Source organism: Loxodonta africana, chromosome 8 (genome assembly GCF_030014295.1).
Source record: "Loxodonta africana isolate mLoxAfr1 chromosome 8, mLoxAfr1.hap2, whole genome shotgun sequence".
In the NCBI taxonomy this organism is placed as follows: Eukaryota; Metazoa; Chordata; class Mammalia; order Proboscidea; family Elephantidae; genus Loxodonta; species Loxodonta africana.
Window position 1 is genome coordinate 133,059,495 of NC_087349.1, and position 9,395 is coordinate 133,068,889.

At 37.5% G+C, this 9,395-nt stretch overlaps 1 pseudogene; it reads right to left on the reverse strand.

Annotated features, from left to right (window-relative positions):
- Positions 1–721: 721 nt before the first annotated feature.
- LOC100667464 (olfactory receptor 14A16-like) lies at positions 722–1,945 on the reverse strand (annotated as a pseudogene).
- Between the last annotated feature and the right edge of the window lie 7,450 nt (positions 1,946–9,395).

Here is a 9,395-nt window from a genome sequence, read left to right on the forward strand (position 1 = left end):
AGCAAAATATAACACTACATCAGGAATAGAGAAATAGTGTTATGATCATAAGTGAGTTGAATATCCAGAAGGCATGAAGCATTGTTCGAATTCAAAAGTGTCCCCATAAGAAGTCTTAAAAAAAAACAACAAATGAAAACAAAAATCATACAAACCCATTGCAGCTGAGTAGATTCTGACTCATAGCAACCCTATAAGACTGAGTAGAACTGCCCCATAGGGTTTCTAAGGAGCCACCAGCAGATTCAAACTGCCAAGCTTTTGATTAGCAGATACAGCTCTTAACCACTGCACCACATGGTTAAGTCCTCAACAACTAATTGAAAGGCCGAATGTTTAAACTCACCCAGAGGCCTCCAAAGAAAGGCCAGAGATCAGGTTCTGAAAGGCCACAGCCTTGAAAACTCTATGGACCCAGTTGTACTCTCCACACATGGAGTCATCAAGAGTCAGAACTAACTGGAAAATAATTGTTTTTTTTGTTTGTTTTTCAATTAACATGATAAATACAAGGTTAGCATATATCTGCCCAATTATAAATGGAACTACTGGTTTTTCCACTCCATCTACTGATAGATAGTGCCCATCAATAGCAATTTAAAGAGTCTTCACAGAAATTCTTACTTTAAATATCCGATATTATTTTCAGACTATGCAACCAGATTGTTCAGACAATTCTGTCAGTGATTGAAAGATCATGATATATGCGACATTAACCCTCCTAATTTGAAGGGCAATGCCTACTCTTTAACAGTTGCTTTAATGCCATCTTCATATCCTTATTTCTCAGACTGTAGATGACAGGATTCACGGTGGGTGGCACCATAGTATAGAATACTGACACCAGCAAATCCAAGGGTGATAGAGATTCGGGTAAGGGTCGTAAATAGGCAAAAAAAAAAAAAAAAAAAAACACAAAAGAGAAAGAGAGTCACAACAGTGAGGTGAGGCAAGCATGTGGAGAAAGCTCTAGACTTGCCTTCTCTGGATGGGATTCTCAGAATAGTGGAGAAGATGTGAATGTAAGAGATATCAATAAACACAAAACAGCCAAAATCTAACACCAGGCTGAGCCCAATGACTACTAATTCCACAGTATTATAAGAACAGGCGAGCGAGAGCAGTTGTGGAACATCACAGAAGAACTGATGAGCTTCAGGAGACCCACACACAGGTATGGAGAAGGTAGAAGCTGTGTGCAGAATTGCATTGAGAACTCCACTGACCCATGAGGAAGCTGCCATCTGCACACAGGCTCCATGGCTCATGAGGACTTCATACCTCAGTGGGTGGCAGATGGCAACGTAGCGGTTATAAGACATCACTGTGAGTAGAGATACTTTTGTAGTGGCTGAGAGGATGAAGAAAAATACCTGTGAAACACAACCAAGGAATGAGATGATGTTGAGATGAGTCAGAGAGTTTGCGATGGATTTGGGAACAGTGATGGAAATGAGGCAGAGATCCAGAAAGGACAAGTTCTTCAGGAAGAAATACATAGGGGTGTGGAGCCGATGATCCTTGCTTGTGAGGGTGATGATGAGAACGTTCCCCAGTACAGCTGCCAGGTAAATCAGCAAAAACAACACAGCATGTAAGATCTGGATCTCCCGAACATCAGAAAACCCCGTTAGGAAGAACATGGTCACAGAGGTGAAGTTGTTCATTTCTCTGGGTGTTTAATCAATGACTCTAAAAAAATAAAATGAACAACTTGTGATTTAGTCAAGGGAGTTTACTCTTCTACTTTCTCAGGTTCACTTTCTCCCAATCACATGTGCAGGTATTCCATGCCATAGAAGAGTAACACCACCAAGTCTTCAGGAGGTAATTTAACGCAAATAATTGCATTAAATGTATAACTGAAAATGGTTATCAATCAAGTCCAAATCATCCACTGTGTCATTTTATGTTGATTAAGGCCCATATTCCACTTCTGACTCTAATAGAATTTCATATGCCTTATATTGAAATATGTAGTGGGAAAAGACACAAATTTTGGACCCTGAGTACAAATTTCAGATTAGTTGTTTACAAGCTTTGTAATCTTGGGTACATTTATGAGTATCATTTTATTCAACTTACAGTGTGAGCTTATCATTGGGTAATTATTTTAATTCAATTAAATAATGCATATACAAATTATCACCACAATTATTGGATAAGAAGACACTTAACTAATACCATTTCCTCTACTCATTCCCTCTCCCTTCTTTGTGCCAGTGTCAGGAAAAATTGTGAAAACTTCTGAAATAGGGAAAAAACTGAGTTTCCTGTCTAGGACAGTGGATTATCTTTGTATTTTATTGTCTTTGAGCTATCCTACAATTGGGAAAGTTGTATAAAACTGTTAATAATGCAAATTATTGTCCTTAGAAATACAAATTAGTTTTGTTTTAGTGGAGAGTAATTGATATTTTCTCTGTAGATAGACCTGTTTTGCATTTACTTGTTATTTTTTTCAACCTTGCTTGTTTGACCTTTTATACATGAAATTTTCATTTTGATGCTGAATCAGTTGAATATCTAATTCTGTCAATCATTAATGAATTAAGTAAAATATTTGGCATGTACTTGCTTTATATATGTATGTCAATTATATTTTATGTTCTTTGAAAAAAGTTGTCTTTATGATCTGAGATAGCAACCACTGACACTTAGAGTCAAACCTTATGAAAGGATTTGAGATATCTTAGATCGAAACATTTGGGCAATTTATTAGGGACATGGACAACAGAAAACTACCCTCTATTCTCTATCATTTTATGTTTTATCAAAACCTGTCCCCAAATTTACTGATCACTTCAAAGTAGAACTGAAGTATTTGAATTGTGCAGAAAAAGTACTCACATTCATTTCACATGCCTTAGTAGTGTTTGTCTTCTAGGCCGATTCCACAATATTGCTGCTGCTGGCTTCTGCGAGCTTGTTCAGTGAATCAGGTGTTTTCAGCCAAATCTCCTGCTTAATTACCCAGGACAATAGAATTTCTTGGAGTCATTTATTAACTCTCGTTATTCATTGCTGCTTGGTCAGTTTTCCTTTTCACCTTGCTATTCTCCTAGCACATTCTTCCCAGCTGTCCTTAGCTCTCACCACTCTTCCCATTCTCTCCTTCCTCAGTGGGTTACTCCATCATCTCCGAGGCTAAGAATAGTAAAGATTTCCTTTGTTTCTCCACCAATATACACTCTTTTTCTCTTATTTTTATCTTCCTTTCCACTTGTCTTAGAAGAGCTGTTCCTTCCTTTATACATTCATAGTGCTGTGCTGTACAATGGAATCTACACTGATGTCTTAGTATAACTGTTTAATTGATACATTCATAAGTGACATTCAGGGGAGGTAACCTGTGCAGAATCCCACTATGAGTCCATGCCAAGTATATCCATAATTTTGCCCAGTATTTTGGATTCTTAATCTAATCTATTCAATGAATGCATTTTTGCTTTTCTCAAACTATACAACTGATGGGGCCCTGGTGGTGCAGAGATTAAGCGTTTGGCTGATAACCACAAGGTAGGCAGTATGAATCTACCAGCCACTCCTTGGAAACCCTATGGAGCAGTTCCACTCTGTCCTATAGGGTCACTATGAGTAGGAACTGACTTAATGGCAAACAGTTTATTTGTTTGTTTTTAATACCATTGATATGGAAGTTAAGCCTTTTGTCTTTATCATGATATAATTTATCCACCCGAGGTTTTGCTATCTCACTTTTTCCTTTCCCTCCTGCATTTTGAATACCATTATGCAAATAAATACTTAAAAGCTCAGCAAAAATGTTGATGTTATTTGTAAGGGGCACTATGAGTTAGAATCGCCTCGACAACAATAGGTTTCGTTTTGGTTTTAGAACCTATAGAAGCAGTAGTCAAGGAATCAAAAGACGTATTGCATTAGGCAAATTTGCAGGAAAAGATCTCTTTAAAGTGTTAAAAAAAAAAAAAAAAAAAGCAAAGATGTCACTTTGAGGACTAAGGTGAGCCTGACCCAAGCCATGGCATTTTTCAATCCCCTCATATGCATAAAACAGCTGGACAAGGAATAAGGAAGACCTAAGAAGAACTGATGCATTTGAATCATGGTGTTGGTGAGGAATACTGAATATATCATGGACTGCCAGAAGAATGAACAAATCCATGTTGGAAGAAGTACAGCCAGCATGTCCTTAGAAGCAAGGATGGCGAGACTTCATCTCATGTACTTTGGACATGTTATCAGGAGGAATGAGTCCCTAGAGAAGGACATCATGTTTGGTAAAGTAGAGGGTCAGCAAAAAAGTAGAAATCTCAGCAAGATGAATTAACACAGTGGCTGCAATAATGGGCTCAAGTGTAACAATTCTGAGGGTGTTGCAGGACTGTGCAGTGTTTCATTCTGTTGTACATAGGGTGGTTATGAGTCAGAACCAACTTGATGGCACCTAACAACAACAATAACAACAATTTCTTCTATGGAAGAAATACTGGAAGTAGGTATTCTACTAGATAGCATTACACACTGTCACAAAATAACAAATGCAGTGCAATGAAGTGTGTGACATGGAATATATTAAGTCTTTTGAAAATAAGTGGCATCTAACCCTTCAAAGTCAATTCTGCATAACGTTGTTCCCCCAAAATAATTTCTCCCACCATATACTTCATACTTCCTGAAAACTGTTTCATATCTGTTACCTCCTTCTAATTCACCTGTTTCCTCCATAAACCCACTGATAACTTATGTCGTAAATGCAGTCAAGCAGCCAACAAACAAAAAACAAAATGAAGTCTGTAAATGACCTTCTGTTTTCCAAAATCAATGTGATCCCTTCATACATTCACTTTGTCTGTGCACTTACCTCAGGATTTACAACAAATAACTTTATACTTCTTACCAAGATTGTCTCTCCTCAGCGCCCAGTTCCCTAGACCAGTGACCCCGGCTCCACAAGAGCAGCATCACTTAGGAACTTGTTATAGAGGCAAATTTTCTTGACTCAATGCGTCCTAGACGTGCTGAATCAGAAACTCTGGGATGGGGTCCAGTGAGATGTGCTTTAATTGTATTGAGTAATTAAAACATTAGTTCAAATTCGTATTTTTTAGATAAGATGAAACAAAATAAAGATAAAAGATAAGTACGAATGATTTTGATGTTCCCTACAGTTTGAGAGCCAGTGCCTTAAGGGTATTTGGATCGCATCTAGCCATTAATAAAATGTCTTTGTCTTTTTCACTGCCCAATTTTCATGTTGCTTTTCTCTTAAAACTAGGTCCCTCCTCCAGAGAAAAAAAGTCTCTTACTTTTCTTTGGCTCTGTCTCTAAAGTCTTCTTTGGCTGTATCATCACTCAGCCAAAATTAGTTCTCAGCAACAATCTCTACTTGTCTTTGGAGATCCAGTTGTTTGTCTCAAAATTATAATTGTCAAAGAGGAAAATTAGAAACAGACATCTTCCTTTGATTTTACAATTTTTTCCTACCCAGAAAACCAAATATTAACCATAAAAATTCCTGACCCCAAATTAATCTTGGCGGGTGCTTCTGTCATCCCCAATTTTTTTTTTTTCCTGTTCAAAGCCAGTTTTATTTAATTTAAATTTAAAAAGGTGTAATGGTTGCAGGTGGGTGGAGGGACAGAGACCACCTTGTGACCTGATATCAGTTGATTGCAGTAAAAGTGGGGAGGGCAACTTACAATCTATCATGTTAGGATTAGACAATGGTTCATCTTCTATTTGTCTCCCTCCTCTTCTACTTATAAGCTTCATTGTAACTAGCCTACGTCTCACCATTTGCTTTTTTTTTTTTTTTCGGAATCACAATGGTTTTCCTATATTCATATAGAATAACTACTCAGAATAAACCTTATGTTTCAATTTTGTTAAGTTTTGCTTATTTTTAACAATGCTCTGAATTTACATTTCAATTGCTTAATAAGTAATACATGCTTTCCTAAAGAAAAATTATAATAAACATGTAAGATGCTGTCTGTTGGGACAAATGAGGGTGTACAATATATGCTTCAGGAGAGATGAGGTAATTAAGGTATATTTCATATAAAAAATATGGGATATAAAATAATTAACACTTGAAAAATGGGAAATATTTGGGAACCAAAAAGTGGAGAGAATATCTTTTAATCCAGGCAAAATGGTGTGAACAAAGCAGAACCTCGGCAGCCTGAAGGGTGTGTAGGTAGAACACTCTGTAGAACAAGGGTCCCTAAATTGGTCTAGGGTAAGAGGGAGAGAAGAGTTGAGGGGATGGATAATAGGTTCATATCTAAAAACAGAATAATAAAGGTAGAATTTTCTAGAAGGTAACTGCTCCTCATATTTAGTAACCTTTGCAAGGAAGACATTTTTAAGGTAGAGAGACAAGTCAGGGTAGTATTCTGATAGTATAGGTATGAGTTATTAAAAGATGACCAGGAATAAGTAGTCACAATAAGATTGAAAGGGAAAGAAAAGACACAAAATAACTTAAACAAGATAAAGGGAATGAATGAAAAGTTTCAACATGTTATCGATTGAATGCAAGTGAAATGAAGGTTAAAATAAAATTTTAGATATAGAGGTGTGGCTGTAAATTTTTCCATCTTGGCTACAAAATTGGGAGGGAGGGAGAATATGCTGCTCTGTGCTGGCCTTGCTTCCCTGCCCTTTTCCCACAGTGAAACACTTTGTCCTAGCCTACCTGTGTCCTGTTCCCCAGCCTTACAGCAAACCCTTCTGCTTATTAGAGCACAAGAGGTGACAGCAAGACAGCACTGAGCAACAATCTATTTATTGGTGCCACAACCATACTCTCACTGGCAGCCAAATGCAGGAGGTGGTCTTGTTGCACGAGAGTGTTCTTACCTCAGGGAAGATGGACAACCCATTTTACTTCTCATTTTTCTTTAATTATGAAATAAAACAATCTAACAAAGAAAAATCTCCACTGGTTTTAAGAAGTCTTGCCTCACTCATCGGCTGTCAGCTCCCTGCAGCCCACTTGCCTGTGGAAGATCTCTCGCCGTGGGGAACTGCCCCTTGCGTTTGTCTGCCAATGCAAGGTGAGGGGGTGACACCAATAAATAGATTGTTGTTCCATGCTATCTTGTGGTCATATCTTTTTTTTTGATCATGAATTCCTTGGAACTCAACACAGACCCCAATCTGTATATTTTGAAACAATGGCCAAATACTTAACTGTCTTTGACCCAATTCAAGGAAGAGTTTACTAGTATACAGATTCAGATAAATCAGCTAGAGCAAATCATTATCAGAATAAAATTAAAGATTCTTATATTTTGAGAAGCCTCTTAAAATTTCTTTAGGCCCACAAATAATTTTGCATGTGAACGGTCCCCTTCCTGCTTTTTAAATAACCCAGAGTCTAGGTACCAGGGTCATGGTGAGGATGTGTCTTATAGTTGACTAGGATCCCACTCCCCAACTCTAGTTCTTCAAAGTATAGCAGCCTATTGTTTTGTTTTCTTAAGAATAAGGGGATCTGAGGAAGCCCCTTATTTTTATTTTGGAATGCTGGTAGAAGTCAGGGATGATTCACAGTTTGAGAAACGCACTATTGGGAAACTGAGATCCTGACCACTCACCCTGCAATATTTAATCTCTCCATGCAGTGTTTAATATAACTTACATCTGTGCTCAAAGCAACCCATTACATGCCCATTACACTGAAGGCTTGGACCTGTAAAGAGTTTAAGGGATTAGCCCCACTTCACACAACGGTGGAGCTGGAATTTGAACACAAGTGGCCTCACTCCAAACCCCTGGCTTCTAGTTGCTGTGCTAGAATGTTTGACACTACGTTGTGGACTCAGACACACTCGGCTGAATCCCAGTTTGTCGTCATAAAATAGCTTTTGCAAAAATGACTCATTAACCTTCCCCTTCAGCACGGTGCTTCTCTTTATTTAAAATAAACCTCATATCTTAATTCTTCCTATTGCTGAAAGGTGACTGAATTTATTTCAACACATAGCAAACACAGGTGACAGAGTAGAACTCTCCCTGAGGATTTTTTAGGCTGTAATGGTTTTGGGAACAGATCGCCAGGTCTTTCTTCCACGGAGCCACTAGGTGGGTTCAAACCTCCATCTTTCCATTAGTAGCCCAGGGCTTAACCACTGGGCACAGGATACACAAAAGTTCAACAGTTGGTAAAGGGCTAGTTTTGTGGGGTCCCCTCCTATCTCTTCTCATGAACTTCCAGGGGATGACACTAACGGCTAATATTCAACATATTCTTACTTTCTCCACCTACTCATATCATTTTGGAGCCTCACAGCTGACCTGCTATCCACACTTTAAAAATGAGAAAATGTATACAAAAGTGAAGACATTTGATTAGGGTTGAAAAAGGGATGTAGAAGGAAAAAACAGACAAGGACTGTCTGACCTTACCCAGGTTCCTCCAGTCAAAGTACATGATCTTATACAGTCTTACCCAGGCAGAGTAGACTAAACCATGGATTTCTGGCCTATACTGCCTCCCTATTTCAATGACTTCTCCTTGAGTTGAGTAAGAACGTACCCTGGGAATAGAACCAAATTAACCACCACACTGTCCTTAGAAGGAAAGGGGCGTTACAGGAGTTAACTCATTTATCCCCAGAGCTGCAAGGAAATCTCAAAAGACACAGATTATTCTAGCTTTTTACCTGGGACCAGCATTCCTTAACATTGTGATAAGAAAAAGTATAACACCTCATTCTTTCGATGTGAATATATTTGTCAGTAAACCTGAGCAAGCTTTAAAAGTGCACTAGCTGTTAGTCTTAATTTTTATGTGAGACATCGTTTCATATGTTTTTCCTATTTATATTGATTTTGTTGCTTTCTTTAAACTTCCTGTGTGTTAGGAAATTTAGCTCCTGTCACTGCCATACTTCTTAAGTGTGGAAAAGTTAGGTTTTTTATTTTATCTGTGCTGATATTTTGCCCACAGGTTTCATTTAATTGAATCAAATATGCTAGCCCTATTCTTTAATGCTCTGGCTTTGGAAGCTTGCTTGAAAATGTGTTTTCTTTCCTTCTATGATTTGGGTTGTAGTATATTAAAAAAAAAAACCAAGATACAATTCCCTATTTTTTAAGCACCACTTTTTTTTTTAACATCACTCAGTGGTATTTTAACTTATTTTTCAAAGGAGTGTTACATAATTCTTCTTAGGTGCTAATATAAGTGATTGAAATAATTTATTCTCCTCTTTTGGATATATTATAATTCACAGATATTAACAGTCTAATTATACATAAAACAAGTCATTTATTTATGTAACGTTTCTAACAGCCACTTATTGAATTACCTTATTATATCCATATGCTATTTTTAGGTTTTCCAGATATACAATGATAATCATCTAAAAATAAAGATAATTTTGCCCTTCCAATTTTCGAAA